This window comes from Lytechinus variegatus, chromosome 3 (genome assembly GCF_018143015.1).
Source record: "Lytechinus variegatus isolate NC3 chromosome 3, Lvar_3.0, whole genome shotgun sequence".
NCBI classification, from domain to species: Eukaryota; Metazoa; Echinodermata; class Echinoidea; order Temnopleuroida; family Toxopneustidae; genus Lytechinus; species Lytechinus variegatus.
Genome location: NC_054742.1, coordinates 61514294 through 61534741, shown reverse-complemented (window position 1 = coordinate 61534741; position 20448 = coordinate 61514294). Strand labels below are relative to the sequence as shown.

At 34.2% G+C, this 20448-nt stretch overlaps 1 long non-coding RNA gene across 5 annotated transcripts; it reads right to left on the bottom strand.

Moving 5' to 3' along the window:
- Window positions 1-4691: 4691 nt before the first annotated feature.
- LOC121411566 lies at window positions 4692-19689 on the bottom strand. Of its 5 annotated transcripts, XR_005969494.1 has the most exons (6): window positions 19583-19685; window positions 12723-12896; window positions 11547-11585; window positions 10928-11059; window positions 8489-8646; window positions 4692-4844 (listed from the first exon to the last, which is right to left on the bottom strand). It is a non-coding gene; the product is annotated as an uncharacterized LOC121411566 (long non-coding RNA). The 5 variants fall into 5 exon arrangements; XR_005969493.1 differs by lacking the exon at window positions 11547-11585; XR_005969492.1 differs by lacking the exons at window positions 11547-11585; window positions 12723-12896 and having other exon boundaries at window positions 10885-11059; window positions 19583-19686.
- Window positions 19690-20448: the final 759 nt, after the last annotated feature.

The window sequence follows — 20448 nt, the reverse complement described above, 5'->3', positions numbered from 1 at the left end:
TAATTCAATCTTTGATTACTTATGCATGACGCAACCTATCAATCTCATTTTTCCCCACGAGTTGCTTAATGAGTGTAGAAAACCACCTACGGAATATTACATACATGTATATTTCAAAATTATTTCGTTGAAAACTCACAGCATTTTGATTTAGGGGGGCTTACTTTTTTTGTTGTGTATATAATAATCCCCGTCTTAATACATGTATATTAATGAATGGATGTTTAGCTAGAGATGAAACCATCAAGAGGAATAAGACAGGGCTGCCTCTTATCTGCTTTATTATTTATACATGTACTTAGCAATGAAACCCTTGCAAATCAGATAAGACAAGATGAAAACATCTGTGGCTTGAGTATTAGTTTTAAACCTGATAATCAAAACACTTTCAAATTAAAGCAGTTAGCAGATGAATCTTTAGAACAGTTTAAGTAATGTAGCTATTGATGTAAAAAAATGAAATATATTCTGCAATTCATTTAAAATGTCTGATTGCAAGTTCCTTGCAATTGCAAAAAACTTGCAAATTAATTGCAATGACATCATTTGTTAGTACAGTTTGTTCAGGTTATGTAGATACTTACATTAAAAAATTTAAACATGGTCTGGAATTCAATTGCAAAAAAAATTGTGATCGAATGCAAAAAAACTTGCTATCAATTGCAAGAAACTTGTGATAAATTGTCAAAATACAGATCCATTGCAAAATAACTTGCAATCATTGCAAAAAACTTGCAATCAATTGCAAAAAACTTGCAATCAATTGCAAAAAAATCGCAATCGATTGCAAAAAGTGTGATCAATTGGGAAAATGCGAATCCATTGCAAAAGAACTTCCGATCGATTTTGCAAAGCTTGCAATCAATTGCCAAAAAAATTATGATCAATTGCAAAAAAAACTTGCAATCAATTGCAAAAAACTAGCATTCATTCACAAAAACTTGCGATCATTCTATTTTTTTCTATTTTAGTTGGGATTGTTCCATTTTAATTGGGGTGTTCTTTTATTAGTTGGAGTAGTTCACAATGTTACAGGTTATTGCACAGTACTTACTCCATTAGATCATGTAGGGGCTGTACATATAAGTGACCAATGATGACCATCCCTCATCCTTCTGTTCTCTCATCCATATCTCTTTTTCTCCTCCTGTATCTCTTCTCCTATATCTCTTATTTCCCTCTCAATTTCTTTCCTTCTTTCTCCCCCTCTTCCTCCTATTTACTTTTCTCTTTCCTCCTTGCTACTTTTCCATATTATCACCTTGTCCTACCTGATCATTCCCTTTCTATTTCCTCTTTTCTTCTCCCCACCCACTGCCCCGTCTTACATAGTTACAATTGATTCAATCAATCGTAACTATGGAAATCCATCAGTGTCATAATTTTTTCTACAGGAAATGTGCAAATGTCCTTTGTAAGCAAAGGAGAACACACCAAACTGTCAAGAAATCAATGAATTCAAAAGGATATACATTCGTACCTAGAATTTTTTTTAGCACACATGCATTTTTTTGTGTGACTTTGCTGGCTTTCCATAGTTGCGATAATCGGATCAATCGCAACTCTTTGTAAGACGAGGCCCCTCCTGTTATCCATCTCACTATACTTTCATGCATGAACATCATACATTGTACAATATTTGGTAATAAATGAATTGAGTATTGATATATTTTATTAAGTGATAAAATACAAACATAAATATTGTCTCAGTAATAAAAATGATTTCATTTAACATGCAGCAATAATTGATATATACCAGAATAAATACATGACTTATTTTCATAAATCTCACAGTGCATTGCAGTGCTTTAACATCAAAGGGGTATTCCATGCTGGAAAGTAGTGAAATCAAACAAAATAATGGTCAAATTTTCTTCAATATTGAACTAGAAGTACCAATGTTTTGTATATTTTTTATGAAACAGTTCTATGCACATCTTCATGAATATGCAATGAATAAGCTGATGATGTCACACTTCCACTTATTATTCTTTTTTTTCTTGATTAGATCAACTCAAATTTTGTCAATGAAGAATTTACAAATTTATTGAAAAGTGATTAATCAAGTAAGATGATCCTTGCAACTTATTTTGTTTCACAAGGATACATGTATCATACACACATATGTATGAAAATACTAAATACTTGTAATTTCATGTAAAAACATAAGAGAAATGAGGGGACATAACATCATCAGCCCACCCATTGCATATTCATGATGGTGTGAATTTGTGAAATATAATCGTTTAAGAAAGAATACTGCTAAACTTTAACATTCAATAACTTTGTTACATGTAAAGATTTGATTTTGATGAAATTTTCTGCGTATTGCTCAGATAATTTTATTCTTTACTTACATCATTAATTTTTCGGTTTGAGAGTGCCCCTTTAACACAGTGAATTGTGTGAAATATACTCCTGAAATCAAATGTTTTTTCAGTTCAATATTGAATTCTAAAAATTACTCTGTCAGAAATCACAGTACAAGTATTTGAAGTAATAAGGCTCGAGTTCCTACACTTTAGATAATTTAAACTGCATTTCTTAAAGCCAAATGCTAATTTTCTTTCACATTTAATTTCTGCAGAAAAATTTACATTGCAATTCGAGAAACAGATTTTACGAATTACGGTAGTCATTCTTTTATCACAATTCTTAAACTCACACACCAAAAATTAAAAAATCTTTCAAAAATCCATGTGGGTAATGCAACACTGGCATGCATGGACAGCACCATTGTCCATTAAAAAAAAACATAAAACTGCTGATTAGACAAAAAAAATTCTAATATTAAATGAGGTATGGGTAATTAAAAAAAAAACAGAAACAAAATACTTTGAAGTTTGTGCATTAGAATGAAAAACTGCATTCTAAAACCCTGGAATGACCATAATACCTTGCATCATAGGTCTCATAACAGTTTATTTCGTCGTGTTGGTGCAGGAACACCCTTAGCACCACACTTACTCCCATTGCATGCGTGCAGAAACATGCAGAGTAGCGCGCATTAGGGCATTGCGTAAGGGTGTTTGTGCACCGGTGGGAAGCGCGGAAATGTGGTGCTAAGGGCACATCTCCACCAACACGACGATTTGAGAAGACAGAAATCTTACATTCTCTAAACCTTGTTGAGGTGCCTCATCAGGTCAAATTTGTCACATGGCCATTTTTCCACCAATGAGAGCCAAACAATACAGTATATTCTTTCATGATATATACCTTGTAATAATAATGTACTAACGAAATTTATCATTTGTGTAATCTGTATACCTAGGTATACATGTATCCATAAGATAAAAACACAACAGAATAGGAAATAGAGATATAAAAATTACACTGTATCTTATTACCATTGTGATTTAGTAATTATTTCATTTTTTTTTTTGAGTAGTCACGTTTTATAACACTATAATACAAACAATATCACTTTATTGGTGGGCTTGAAATTTAGCAAAGAAAAAGTGACTAAAATTTATCACCGATATTCGGCTGAACTTGAAAAATGGGAACTAGTTAGACCTTTCTGAGGACAAAACCAAAAAGTTTTCTTCCCTTTTATTCACAGTTTATTTAGATCTTGCTTTTCATACTGAAAAATATCTCTTTTTGATAAAATATACCCAACTGCTTTAAATCTTAAACAGTTGGCATGTTATTTAGTCACTTTTCCTAAAGTAAACATATAGATTGCCTTAACATACATACAAACATTAATAGATCACATAAATATTATCTTGATATATTTTGCAGCAAAATTTAACATATACATGTGATTGGATCAAAAATAATACATAACACACTAAAGCAAATCAAATTTATAATCATGTGCTCCGATGATGATATATACAAAAAAAAAAGATGTATTCCCCATGTACGTTTTCAAAGAATTCGTTTGGATCGTCAGGTTTTATCGATCAACTTCTAGGCATGTATTCATTATAAATTCTTCTGGTCATGTTCTGGCACATTTCTTCATCATTATGAATCTACTTTTGAAATTGGAGTCGATGTTCAGCACCATGTGCTTGAAATCAGGCTTGTGTTGGTATTGAGTGCCTCTAAATGCTTTTCCTGCAGTAAAAATCAGCTTTTGTGGCAAAGGAAATAAGTTTGATGAGAAATAACATTGTCTGTTTTATATTTTGATGTATTTTTAAATTTGGTTGTTTTGCATGATGAGATTTAACAGCAATTTTTTTTACAGTTTCGCTGACATCAGTGAGTCTTTTTGATGGAAGTTGACATATGGTAATCATACAGATGCATGATGTCATTCACGTCTTAAGCAACATGTACTGTTGGAACGATTGTTATCGTCTTTCTGAACCCTATATACTTAGATTGAAGCTTAGGCCAGCTGAGTGTTTCACTCAACACCAACACCTTACATGAAATCACCCATTGTATTATTGCAAACACAGAGGATTTGAAAAACTTTAACTCTCAATTTAATTTTTAAAAGTACCAACCCCCCCCCTCCCCCTTGCAACAACCACCAAATTCATGACTAACTTTCAATTTCCTTTCTTAACCCCCCCCCCCCTCCAGTGCAAAACTATGGCCCTTTATTCTTTCACCCTCTGCCCCCCTCTCCCTCACTTTCAATCCTACCCCCCCCCCCCCCCTCTTTCCATTTCTATACCCCTACCCCATCCCATCCCTTACCCTCCACCCCCCCACACCTTACCCTCACCCCTTCCCAAATAGTACTTATAGAAACCATGACAGATGGTAATGTGCGGAAAGATCGATTGTTGAGATGCCATTTTAGCTTCCTCTAGGGCACTTGCATCTTTCTCCCTCTGGAACATCTCGCATCACCTGCTCAGCGTGTTGTCCGCATCCTGTAAGAACGAATCAAGGAAAATGGAAAGGAAATAATTAGAGATACAGTACGTTCAATTTGTGGTATAAATGATAAAAAATAATTTCAATAATAGAACCAACAAATATTTGTACAAAACAGTGTGTTATTAAATATTACAAACATGTGCCACATAATTTTGGTAGAAAATGGATTAAATGTTTAACATCAAGTCCATCCCAGAAAAATGATGATTTGAATAAAATAAGGAAAATCCAATAAGTACAACACAGAAAATTTCATCCAAGTAGTATGTAAAAAAAAAAAATTATGGCATTTAAAGTTTCGCTTATTCAAATTTTCACAAAAGAGTTATATGCTCAACTCAGTGTCATGTAAATGAGAGAGAGCTGATGATGTCCTCACTCGCTACTTCTGTTTTGTTTGAATTTTTTTTTTTTACAGATTTGGCAATAAGGACAAATTTGACTGAACCATAAAATGTTAAAGGAATAGTAATTCCACATGTCCAAGAAGGAGTAAAACTTTGTTTCACAAGACAATGAGGAAAAAATGTGAATATTTCATATGATAAAAATACAAAACAAATAGTGAGTCGGTGATGTCATCGACCCCCCCCCCCCCCCCTCATTTGCATACCAACCAAGATGTGCAAATAACTGTTTAGTGAAATTAAATAAAACTTAGATGTCATAACTTTTTTCTTTCACATCCGATTTTGGCGAAATTTTCAGTGTTATACTTGTTGGAGTTTTCTCTTTTTATTCAAATAAACTTTTTGTTCAGGTGAACTTGTCCTTTATAATGAACACATTTATAAAGGCATTCTGTCACTGGGACCCCATAACAAGCTTCTTCAATCGTAGCACTGATCGATAGGCTATACAGTGCAATGAGCCTTGAATATCTCTCGTCTGAAAGATCACATACATGTACACACCTATCAATGTGTGCTTCTTTGTGTTATAATTTTCTTTCACAATTTTTCAGCATCATTCAATGTTCATTTGGTTTACTTTTCATTCTTTTACAACTTTCTCCCACTCTCCCCACTACCAAGGCTAATCACTAATACATGGGTCTGACTTGCATTATAAACTAGCATTTAAAGTGATTAAAAATAGTCTATTGCATTGTGCCTTGTGTTAAAATGGGTTGGTTAAAAAAAAACACTCTCACTTTATGAATCTTGATGATAAATATAGATAATGCAGCACTAAACATTGAACATATCAGACTATAAATACATATTTTCTAAAATATCAAAAAAGGGAGTAAAGTCAGTGAGTAAACTCATCAAAGTTCTGGCATACTATTTTCAGATCAATGTCATTTTGACTCCTAAAATATCAGAATGTGGGTTGGTATGAATTTTGTGATCAGATGGGTTTTTTTAAATAAATATCTTGTATTAAAGTTTTTGGGGGAATGTTCCGTACACTTGGATTAAGTTAAGATCTTTTCATTGTCAAACAGTCCACTTTGAGTGTCATCTGTGAATAACAGTCTCACGTACTTTGATTCAGAGAAGTGAATTAAACTTGTTTCAACAAAGATGATATCGTTTCAAAGAATCAATGTTACACAGAGGAAAGTAGATGAAGCAAAGGGGAGAGGAAAGGGAAGGGGATGGGGGAAGGGAAGTGGGAGGGGAATGGGAAGGAGGAGCAACAATAAAGTTGTCAAGAATGAGTTTAGGCAACAGACATCCTCTAAAAAGAAAAAGATTTCAATTGAATTTCCAAAGGGGAGGGGAGAAGGGGACCAATGATAAAGTAGTCGAGAATGAATTAAGGCAACAAGCATCTGCTTCAAAAAAATAACAATTTCTGTTGAATTTCCAAGGTGTTCCAGCAAGTATCCTTCCAAATTCTCCCCAACATGTTTTTGAACATTTAACGAGGAAATGGTCAAGGCAATAGTGTGATGAATCTCCCAACTTTTACCCTAGTATAGCATCAGCCAGCTTTGCCAATGTTATTGAAATCCACTACTTCTTTTGGAACAATTCCCAGAATAATTTCACGGTATTCGGTCAATATCCTCTGTATTAAAGCTGTGGGTGTGATTCCAGGGCTAAAGTGGCTAAATCAAAGGCCTTGTAATTGCCGTGTAAAGTGTAACAGGAAATGAGAGAAATTGCCAGGGATTACGGTGATTTCCGTTCATAATACAATCACTGTCATCTTTCTCACTTGTCTCCATTCACAGAGAGCTGTCTCAACCTCTTAACAAACTTGGTGTAAGAAGTTAAATTTCTTGATTATAATGCTAAAATAAAACCGAGCAATAGTTTCATCAGAAGCCTTTAAAATCAAATTTGAAAGTTACCATATCATCATAGATCAAGACCTGAAGTAAACAAACATTGTGAAATGTTGAAATCTTCTTGAAAAAGGACCTGTCACCCTGCAGGAATGCTATTTTTTCAGCAAGTACACATTTCTATCAGAATTGTTTAACATATATTGTGCTAATAATAAATCAATCTTTTATTATTATATATCTATTATATATCTAAATTGCTACAAACAGTTGGGTGATCATTTTACTGGGTTCTGTTCAATCACATATTGAGACTGTCACCACAACTGGAATTAACGCTTCATGAATATATGTCAAACTCATTCTCATATCTAAAGCCCCCCCCCCCCCCCCGATTCTGTCCCCTTTTTATAGAACATTGCCCACCTTTTATATGTTTGACCTTGAAAGGCAAAAAATAAACAAAAAAAGATACACTAACATATACTTTGTATAATCTGGTATGAATTCTTGCTTCCACTTTATCTAAATTACGGAAGTTTTGAATTATGCAGGCTCAGCATTATTGTCTTGAGGTATAAAGCATTCATGATGTTGAAACGTGTTGGCAACATGTATAGATTATGAGCCCTATCTTTTTTTTTCTAAAGAGCAATTATATTCTGCTGTGTGCTAAAATTGGTTTTGCCTTATATTCTGCTGTGTGCTAAAATTGGTTTTGCCTTATATTCTGCTGTGTGCTAAAATTTGTTTTGCCTTATATTCTGCTGTGTGCTAAAATTGGTTTTGCCTTCTTTATTACAGTATTTCTGTATTTTTGTAAATATTTTTTTTTTCCTGAATTTAAAATATTGGTTTTTTTTCATATAAAATTCCATGTTCTTTCCCAATTCAGTAATATTTATTTGAAATCAGCACAACAGCAAACTACATGTAGGGGTTTAGGTAAATGTTCCAAGAGTGATGCATCTATCCAAAATAACTGAAAAATCACAAATTCTAGATTATCTAATACTAGTTACTGAAAATTTATTGGGGTCAATTAACTATTAAAAGAAATGCAGTCAGATTCTTCATTTATTTTGGCAGTATAATAATCTGTATCAGGTTTATCTTAAATGTTCTACCACTTTGTATATGTTTGTCTGTGTGTCAATGGAACATCAGATAAATAAATATAAACAAAGTGAAAAGGTGAGGAAAATACTTACAGATAATTACAACTTAATGGTAAAACTCACAACAACACATTGGGGTTAATCTGAATTGATTTCTTTTAAAAAAGGCAAAATGAAGCAGATTTATAAATGGGGAATTTTAGTGGGAACAAGATGATGAATATCCTTAAGGGGATGAAAACAAAACTGAGAAAAAGATGAGCATGCCAAATAATCTTACCTTTCCATGTCTTCTTATTACACTTCTGACAGACAACCACGTAACACATGATGAATGAAATATGTCAAGTTGATAAACAAAAAGCTCAATCTAAGATCAGCAACGTCTGACACAAAATAGTCCACACCAAAGGCTGGCCAAGAAGACAGAAGAGTTTACTGAAATGAAATAGATACACAAAGACAATAAATATGAGCTATAAATGTCATTTCAATCATAAAAAAGGAATATGAAATGATACATTTTATTCATTATTACTCTGGTTAATAGTTGGACATCTGGTTGGTATATAAATTGTAGTTGTAACCATATACCACAGTAACTGGTTCACACAATTTGACACAAAGATAACAGATATCAGCTATATATACCCATTTCAAGATATTGAATAGAAAGTGAAATAGTGTATTTGTTATTTCTCTGTTGATAAATGATAGCTAGTTGGGACTGCCTGATTGGTTCATTGGTGGATGACTTAAATCATGCGCATAGATGACAGACTACTTCTTTGTCACACTTGCAAAAAAAAATTCCGATTGCAAAATATATCTTTATACTTCTTTTTTTCTTCCTACATGTAGCTTGAACAGAAAGTTGCAAATTACAATAGCTGTCTACACAAAGATGAGTCAAAGTACTTTCACACCAAACGGTAGACCTACGCACCAAGAAACCAAGGATCCTTATCAAAGCACTTGTAGCATGACACCAACTCAAAGACATCAGCCAGAAGACATTGATCACCTGCACAAGGTGTCCCTGTTGCAACTTCTCTGTGACAAGGATCACTGGATGTAAACTGCTTGTTGATGGATATATCATGTGCTCTTATTCACATCCCTGCTTCACCAAAAGGAAACACCTCCACCATCCACTCCAAAACAGATCACAAGCCAAATGCTCAGAGTGCATCTGGTTAGCACTCGATGATCCCTTCCCCCCTACACAAGTACGTGACTTCCGACTTCAATACATGTCGCTTTCAATGAAGCTACCTTCACGCTGAAGTGAGCATTGCTTGCCATGACTACACAATTGTCCTTCAGCATTCCCAGGCTTTACCCTAGAAAAGCTTGTGGGTGACACCATGCTTCGCTGAGTAAACATGGACACACACCATCAAATGCAGAGATGGCCAGATAGCATGCTGAAAATATTTTAACTCCATCATCAGACCAGAAATTTGTGGGGGTTTGTGTTATATTCATGAAAAGATATAAATCAATATAAATATTTATAATTAACACTAGGATGAAATACAAATTATATATGAAATTCTCTGCAACTTACTGTACTGTATGAAATCTTTCTGAAACTAAACCCTATTAATATGAAAATCCTGGCAGTCTAAACACTCACTGGTAAAAAAATAATTTTTTGTTTTCCTTCCCTCAAAATAATATACACTGTATTAACTCTGCTTGACCAAGTTTTAATATTTCAATAAAGTATGTCCAATTTGACTAAATTATACGAAATTGAATGTTGAATTATAAGAAAATGAAAATAAATGTGTTTTTTATGAAACATGTGCAGTTAATGAAATTCAATGAACAATGCATCTCAAAAGGTCTAGGTTTTTTTTCAGGCACATGACAATAAAAAAGATATTTCTCTATTTAAACTTTTACAGAAAATTGACATTTTATCTCCTTTTGCAAGTTACAAAAATACTTTGAATTGATTTTAATGATAAAGAATAGTGTCAAAACACCAAATCCATTGATGTGAAGACAATTATGAGGTTTTTACATCCTTTATGGTAGGAAAACCTCAAACTAAATCCTACAAGTAATTTCCTGATTTCTCTTGTTTCTCTGGTCATATGATCATGTCACAAGACTCATGTCTAATAAACAACTTATTATTCAGGTTTCAAGAGCATGTATAAAAAAATTATGGGTTAATTCTACATGAAAATGCACAATTGAAATGTGCGAATTGAAATTCAAAGTGTCAGTACTTTACTGTCTTTTTATCTTATTTTTAAAATAAATCCACTTCTCTCAAACATGGAGTGTGGACAAAATACAGGATGATGGAGTGTATGCCCATACTTCGCTTCACCACATAGGTTACGTGGATACATGTACATGGAAGGATGCAAAAGCCTATTGGAAAGCTCCTCAGCAAGCAGAGAAAGTTAACACATTGTGTGCAGGCCAGTCAAAATCAATCGACTACATAATCTGCAACTTGCATGCAGTGCTTTAATAGAAACATTGTTCTGATGTATGACCGTTATAAAGCAGAATATTATTTTTAAATCATGACAATATCTACATGGTCTTGCGGATTTAATGGCAGCTGGGCTTAATACCAATTTGGCTCCATTCTCTTGTGTACATTTATTAATTAGAAAATGCATGCGTCAGTTTTATTCTCCTCAGGCCTACCTTATTGCCCATATTGATAAATAGACAGTGAACAGCGCCTTACATGTTGGCTTAGTCATGTTAGTAAGTGGCACGCCGCTCTGCTCAACCACCGGCAAGTTCCAGTCTGAAGTCTCAATCGCGCCGCCACGCCCTGGTCCACAGCTCGCCATTGCAGCAGCAAGTTTACATCGTCCTTTCCAAAAGAAAAATATAATTCCCACTTTCATATAGGTCCTATATAAAATTTATTCAAGTTAATTTCTTTCTTTCCACAATATAAACCAGAAATCATGTATGAACAATATTAATGTTGTGCATAAAAATTATGAACAAAGTGCTGTAAATATGGGAAATATGTGTATATGGAAAAGAGGTGATCTTAAAAGAAGCAAGGCTTGTTAACCACAATTAACCATTGTAACAACAACAATGTATGTAGTCAAACACTGTACACCCACACTTTGCCACTCTCCACGCAGGTGCTACATGGGTACATGGAAGGATACAATTTAAGCCTTTTGGAATGATCCTCAGCGCAGCAAGCGGAGATAGTGCTCACATTGTGTGTAGGCAAGCCAGGATAAAACAACCACATCATCTGCAAAGTAGTTACTAACATTGTTCTGATTTATAGCAGAATATCATTATTATCATATCATGACAATTTACAAAACACTTACCAAAACAATTTTCAGATCAGAGATGAGATGCCAGCAACTCTGTAATGTACAACAGTCGTGGAAATGATCTCTTTTGATACTGTCAAAATTACTAGTAACAAATACACTGTAGTGTTATGGTATCTACAGTATGAGCAGCAGAAATGACTGAGAAGCACTGGACAGACCTTCACCTTACATCTCTTTATGACATCACAACCATGCCACCATTATTATCAACGGCAAATGCAGGTCAATACCAACAGTAATGGACTTGACCTTTGTATTGTGTTTGTAATCAATAACCAAGTCAGGGGTACTGTGCAACTAGTGATCTACAGTGTACACCTTTGCAGATAATTATGAGTGCGAATGTAGGTCTTCTTTTGACTGCATACTCCCACACTTGTATAATCGAACAAGAGGCCAAGCAATGGGAGGGGGGTGGGGTTCATAGTTCTAATGCTAAAAGGAATTTAATATGTATTGTGAACAAAGTGATAGAGTAAAGCAAAAAAAAAGCTTATAACAGGAGCACATTCTGTAATCACATATGAACATTAAAAAACTTATTAATTACAATGAGTTGAAGATGCTCTGGTAGCATGCGCTTTTTGCTGTGCTGAAGATAGTGGACACCTGAATAATTTGTCATGGCAATTACATGTAGATGAATAACATATTCGATTATTAACATATATATATTGGTATTGCATATTTTTGGTTATACATACATGTAGAGGTATTGTGAAAATATCCCAAAGTCCTTGAATAAGCAAGAATGCAGAGGTTTAGAATTCTATAGAGAGAGAAGGTATCACGCCCATAAAATGCTTGTTTCTGCCGTCAATTGCTGACGACTGCTTGGTTTATGTACAGCACTAGGTGGCTTGAATCCTGATCTTCACAGCAACTATTAATAATCTTTTCACTTTAATAAAACAACAATAGCACTTATTTTATTCTGTTTATATGAGACCAGAATGAAAATGATTTTGACTATTCAATCAAACTTGACTATTCACTTTGTCTGGCGGATTTAATGGTGGCTAGGCATACCAGGGTAATACCAATTTGGACATATTCTCTTCATCTCTTGTGTACATTTAATAGAAAATGCATGTGTCAGTTTGTTACCTCTAAGGTCTACCTTAAATAGTGCCCATATTAATAAATAGACAGTGAACAGCGCCTTACGTGTTGGCTTAGTCATGTTAGTAAATGGCACGCTGCTATGCTCATCCATCAGCAAGTTCCAGTCTGAAGTCTCAATCGCGCCGCCACGCCCTGGTCCACAGCTCGCCATCGCAGCAGCAAGTTTACTTCGTCTTTCCCAACAGCAAAAATAGAATTCCCGCTTTCATACATGCCCTATATAAAATTGAATTCAAGTTCATTTATTTCTTTCCATAATATAAACCAGAAAAAATATGTGAACAATAACCTAACATATAATAATGTTAAAAAAAAAAAAGAGCTGTAACTATGGGAAAGTAGTGATCTTGAGAGAAGCAAGGCTTGTTAAGCACAATTTACTTTTGTAGTTAACACCAAAATACATGTATGTAACATATAATCAAACATCTGCATGAAAAACAAATAAAAATAAATTAAGATAATAATGACATTAAAAAATAAAAATTAACAAGAGTACTGAAGAAAGTATTCACATAGTCATGACGAAACACTGGCAGGACAGGGGTATGTACTGATCGGGGGGGGGGGGTGCTCCAAAAATCAATACAAAATTTTGACTTACCACGTGCTTATTGATATCGTGGTCAGGGTTGTTGTATCCCCTATAGCGTTTTTGAACAGGGAAAATCTAAAACGCTCAAACTGAAATTACAAGCATGGAGCTCTTTTATAATATTTTCTCTGATCCTTGATTTTGTGTAAAAATATGGATAGCAATGTCAAGCAAATGTCTTATACCCCTTTCATAAACCCCATTAAAATGAATTAGGCGGCTAATAGCAGCATAATTTGGTCGTAAAATTGGAGGAGGACAAGAGTTATCCGCATTACTCTGATGCTGCTATTATCCGCATAATAGCAGCATCGGGACAAGATTTTGAGTTTATGAACGCATTTCCAAATTATGCGGATAATTGCCATGGTGCGGTCACAAGGTCACCCTTTTCCAACACAACCGCATCGGAGGGGGCATGTCCAGTTGTCATGGCGATTATCCCCCTTTTTCAGGACGGGCGCTCGTTAAAATAATGCGGCTTATTTTCGGAGTTTATGAACGCAATTTTTATTGAATTATCCGCATTACTCTTAGGCGGCTAATTGGAGGATAGGTTTATGAAAAGGGTATTAGTCTTTCTAACCATCTATTTTCTAGCAATTAATATGTTGTAAGGCTGGGGAACTAAGTGTGAAAATTACAGTAAACTTTGAAGTCAATTTTCTCTGAAATGGGCTTGCACCATCGTATGTGTGATACCACGGTTCAGAACTTCGGATGACCGCCAACTATACATGTGAGTGCCCCCCCGGTACTCATCCATTTGTCTGCAGTGAGTATATACAGATCTACATAAAATACAGCACTACATGACAGAGGATTTTAAGCAGTTAGACACTCAGGCCCACATACATGTATTCTGAAATGTGGCTTAATAGACCATAGTGTAACTCAGTTTATAAAACTTTGGGAAGCTGAAAATGTAAAAAGTTTGCTTATTGTTGAATAGTTTCTTACATTTTAACTAACTTTACTTTGCTCTTTCCTTTACATGTATGCTCTAATGGTGAATATTAAATAAAGTATTTTTAGTTATAATTTTCCAACAGTAATGAATGACTTTAATAGTGTCAAATGAGCTGATAAATAGAACTTGTAGGCCTTCCATTAAAGGACAAGTCCACCCCAACAAAAACTTGATTTGAATAAAAAGAGAAAAATTCAGCAAGCACACCACTGAAAATTTTATCAAAATCGGATGTAAAATAAGTTATGGCATTTTAAAGTTTCGCTTATTTTCAACAAAATAGTTATATGAACGAGCCAGTTACATCCAAATGAGAGAGTTTATGACATCACTCAATCACTATTTCTTTTGTATTTCATTATATGAAATATGAAATATTTTGATTTTCTCGTCATTGTCATGTAAAATGGAATTCCATTATTTTAACATTTTGTGCTTCAGGCAAGGAGGTCCTAATTGTCAAATTCGAAAAAATTGAAATTTTGTATAATTCAAACAATAAAAAACAAAAGAAATAGTGAGTGAGTGACATCATCGACTCTCTCATTTGGATGTAACTGGCTCGTTCATACAACTGTTTTGTTGAAAATAAGCGAACTTTGAAATGTCATAACTTTCTAATTTTACATCCGATTTTGATGAAATTTTCAGTATTGTGCTTGTCTGATTTTTCTCTATTGATTCAAATCAACATTTTTCTGAGGTGGACTTGACCTTTAAAGACTTGAGTCACAGTTGGCTCTCTAAAGTTAAACCACAACTTTTATTAAAACAGAGATTAAATTAAACCCGATACGGGCCTTAGAATCAAGAGTTGAATTAGACACCACTCTCACTTTGGAAACCACTCCATGAAATAAGTTTCGAAGACCACTTTGCTACAAAAAACATGTAAGTTTGATGTAACTAGTGTTCTCATCTGATCGCTTGAAAGTGGTTTTCAAAACCACTTCACACGAGAACACTCTCAGTGGGGTATTATGTTTCGCGAAAAATTTGAAACCACTCAGTGTCTGGACTAATATTACCTCATTTTAAACTAGTTTCCACTTAAAGAGGAACTAGCCCTTGAATAAAAATTTATTGTAAAAATAGCACGAAAAATAAAAAAATATTGGTGAAGGTTTGAGGAAAATCCATTCAAGACTGAGAAAGTTATTAGAATTTTCAGTTTTAGATATGTGATGTCATAAACGAGCAGCTGCCCTATATGTTATGTAATATAAAATGCATAAATTTCAATCTTTTATGGTTTGCGATGACTTATTTTTCATTTTCTTTTTCTATCAATATACCATACGAATACAGTAAAAACCATTTTCAAATTTCAGAGAAAATGACATTTCTTTGATTTTCTTACCATTCGATATACAAGAATGCTGCTTGCACATGACATCACAGATCAAACAGTTAAAATTCTATTAAACTTTTTATTATTTTGACAGATTTTTTTCAAACTTTTGGCAATATTTTGTATTATTTTTCTGCTATTTTTACAATAAATTTTTGTCAGGGTGGACTTCCCCCTAAACTAGTTTTAGGACTGTTGGGGGTTTTGTGTGAGGTTATGTAGTGTGAGACTGAATAAAATCGACAAAAGCCTGAAATTATGTTGAATCAAAGAAAGCCCATCTAGAAATAACTTGTAGCAGGATATGTTATACATAAAAATCAGAAAGCTGACATATGTACTGTCTGATAAAATTGTCATGAATTTTAGGAAGTTCTAATATTTTGGTCAAGCATAAGAGAATTAATAGTAAACTGAGTTCTTAGTGATCATCCTGTCACCAAGATTATTTGTGTATTTAGTTATTCTCAAAAAAAGTTATATTGCCATATTAAAATGGGTATTCTACCCTCCTCCAAATGAGGAATCTGAGAATCCTGAGATAGACCTTTATACATACATGTAGACATTACAACTTGGACATTCAGCATTTTCATGAAAAGAACTTAAATCAGCGTGAGTGTGCTGCATATCTGCACAAAGACAAGATAATTCTCTCTGCTCTCTTATGTGAGCAGGTTTGTCTATGATCCCTTAGAAACATGCCCACCATAGAATAGAGGTCTCGATCTACATTGTACATACTGTGTGAGAAGTATTTTCCTAGGGATACAATTTTAAGTTGTTTATTTCTGGAAAGTACAATGTACTTTGCACAAAGGGATGCATGCACTCTCCAAGATATTTTACTTATCATACATATCCTCTACGTGTAGGTCTAGAGATCTATACGAATATAATACGTTTTCAATATTTACCTGGGCATGACTAGAATATTTATAGATCTAGGCTATTTGCAATAGATCTAATCCTTAATTTATAGTCAAAACAAAAACTCCTTACATAACAATACCACAAAATTTATAAAAATTCCTATCAGATAGTGAGTGTATTCCCAACCGAGCTTGTATTTCTGAACGCGAGCATCATACACATATCAAAAAATGATTTCATACGCTCAAAACTTTGCAACATTCTTCCAAATAGAACTTAAATAGAAAGATGATGAAAAATGGTCAAAAACATATTTAAAAGTCTTCATATTCTAAAAATAACAAAATGTAGTCAAATAGATCATCACTGATTTTTTGTTTACTGTCTTTGCATTGACTTTTTAGACTTTTAATATGCTAGTCTTTACTTAGAAAAATCAGAAAATGTTTAAAAACTCCTCCGAATTCGTAACAGCAGAGTACCTTTAGAATCCAATGTCATAATAGATTATGAGAGCATGGATGCCAACTAATGTTAACGAGGCATCACACACACAACACAAAATTCTTTTTTACACATTAGCATCTAGCTACCAATTTTATCCAATATCTATTTCATAAATTGGTAGAGTCATAATAACCTTCGAACCAACGGACGTAGGCCTACCTGCTTATTAGCAAACACAACGCATCGATTTTGACCCAACAGACTCATTTTTCTATTTTCAACCAACAGACCAACGCACCTATCTATCTTCCAAGTCCATGCTATGACCAACATACCAACACTTCAATTTCCAACCAAAGAGCCAACAGACCTCACTTATATTTGTGACTATTATAACAAACAACGCACCAACGCTATCTTTCTTCTAACATTTACCTCAGGCGAGGGTTCTGATAGGCTCCACTACACTTCACTGCTACCGCTACCCACCTCTCTACCTGTTCGGATAGGTGGAGCGGAGGGTACATGTAGCGGTAGTGAATTGTAGTGAAGCCTATCTGCCTGAGGTATCTAACGTTAAGTCCATGTTATGGACAACATACTAACGGACCTTCACTTCGATTTCTGACCAAAGCGACCAACGGACCTCACTGTCATTTTATGTGCATACAAATCTACAAATATAGATCTAGATCTAACGTTAGGCCTAGATTAGACAGCTGGCAGCCGTCTGTTTCGAGGAGTTTTTTAACATTTTTTTAATTTTTTTTTTATTTCTCCTAGTACACAGATGGCTATTGTGCAGCCACCATTAGAAGGTTAACAATGCAAAATCCCTGCGATGGGGCTGATCGATTTTTGTCTTTATTTCATAAAAATATTGTAAGATGATTATTTTGTTTAGTTCCTTTACTTGTGTTTTCGTCAGCTGTTTTACATTTCTGTTCCATCTAGACTTGAGTTTATTTGCATTTCTTTTCAGCACTGCCCTTGCAGTCTGAACTTAGATTATTTGAGTTTAATGATATTCAGTTGTCATACATTCATTCTACTCAGAATTCCTTTCCTCTGATTCTCTTTTGTCATCTTCATTCTCTATTCAGGTGTTCCACTCATTCCATCCTCACCGGACTCCTTACATGTAGTTCCCACTTCCATTATTACCTAATCACTAAACATTTTTGTCATCTTCATCATTCCTTATTGGTTTATCTCATGAATTGGGTTCCTACATTTTAGTTCGATCCTTCCATTATCTTTAGTTTGATTGGTTGTTATTTCTAATTTAAATATTTCAATTATTATGTGATACCAAGTTTTTACTGAGGCAAGGAAGCCCAGCAAATAAAGCGGTGCACTACCAGACTTCTTTGGTGTCTGTTCAATTCATTTTACATCTAATATAGTTTCACTAATTTCCCATTTGGTTTGATGATTGAGTACAGTATGCTGCTTTGAACTTATATCATTTTCCACTTCTAAACTTATAATTTCTCAATCTTACAATATATAAAAAGCACTGTACCAAAATAAAGATTATTACATTTTGGCCTGAAATGCACCAAAACAGGGAATAAAATAGATCCTCTAAACCGGAAAAATAGATCCTCTAAAAAAAAACAGTGATACTTACTTTGGCTGCCGCACAACTTCACTTTCCTGTTTTATCCAAACTTAATGCATAAACATATGGCCATTGAGTCTCTGTACAGATCTAGTTTAAGAACTTCGGACATTCGGTCTCTGTATTTGGTGAGTGGAGCCAACAGAGTTCAGCGGAACAACCAACACAATAGAGACCAAAGCTTTGGTCTAGGCCTAATTTCCTCGCTTTATCAGATTTGTATTTTTTTTTTTCAATTCATTTCAGTGAAGGGGACATAGGTGAGTCCCTCTTATCTTTGCGTTCTGTTAACTTCCTTGCAAAATACAAGAAAATTTACAAGAGGTAGGGGGCTATTGTAACTTATTGTTGCATACGATATTTGTCCGTCTCCAATAATCATTTCTTGCTGCATCCTGCAAGAACATCATGTTTTACAAAATGAGACTTTCCAAAGACATAACGACAGATTGGTAGACTTTTCAGCAAATTAAAAATTGGTGTTGGAGACGATGAATCTTTACAGAGAAAATATGTCTTTGAGAAGAGCCACGTGTATTTTTAGCGCACAGGCATCAGCCTCATTACGCCTCACATCAACAATGCGCTTCATTATTTTTCAGAAGAGACGTTTCTATTGCTTGATTGATTGATGGTGAAGGGCGCGTTAGTGATGATAGGGGTCCGGCGACGTCCTTAGTTACAGTTAGAATCTAGATAATACAACTTTCAGACATGTCAGAATACCAATTTTAGAGAATTTTAGCGAACTGTTATCTTGGTGACTTACAATACAAGAAAAGTTAAGACAATTTTCAGAATACCACCCCAGGATAACAACGTTGCGACCTTTCCATGTTTAGCCCCGGCCAGGCGCCCATGAAGGCATGATGCCCCGGGGCAGTCGGCGACGTGTTCGGGCTGCCGCTGTATAGACGATCATGTTATTGTTAGAAAGTGTTATAAAGCAAAGTTAGACGAAACACGAATGTAAGATTAAAAACATAGAGAGGAAATTATCATAAATAAATGGCAAAAGGGCTAGAGCTCTAAAATGACCTACCTATGAGCGTGTGATTCTGTCTAAAGTGTATGATTTTGAAGAACAATGTTCGGAAGGTTTGGAAGATTCGTGATCAATCAGTATCTCTGCAATACAGCTGTGCAGTGAAGTGCGCACGCGCGGTGCTTCCACAACTTTTTTTTTCATTCATTCATTTCGGTTTATTGTACACAATACTTCCTTGTTAAAACAGTTGGGAGACTGATACAAACAAAGATTACAATGTAAACATAAATTTCATAGTTACATAAGTGAAATGAAATAGTCAAATAATATAAAGTAACAATTAATTAATTGATGTTGGTATATTGCACTTACAAGGTAATTCTAGATGAGAGCACGTTACAAAATTATTTCCAAAGATATTTATAATAAACTATAATATGGTTACTATAATATGGTTAATGATTACTGAAATACATGCACTAAATTCAATAAACAAATCTATAAGTTGTGGAGAAGGTTGAGATTGGGATATAGAATTAAATCGCAAAGTGGAAGGTTGACATTGAGAAATAAAAATGGAATTATGTTTTTAAAATATAAATTTTAAGTCTAATGTAAGACATCTGACATACGGAAAATGAGGCATAGAGTACTGTAAATTGTATTATTAAAGATTATATCATTATTGTCACTGTATATAAAAATATCGTCACTACATGTATTATTATGCTATATTATTATAATCATTACCATTTAACAGTTATCATTTGCAAAGAGATCAATATCGTTATCATAATCATCAAACACATAAGGCATGGAAAGCTAGATAAACTACATAATGTAGTATTACATTGCATGCATATCCAATTGGCCTACGTTTGAGTTAGATGTTATTCAAATTGATGAAAAGTAAAACAAAA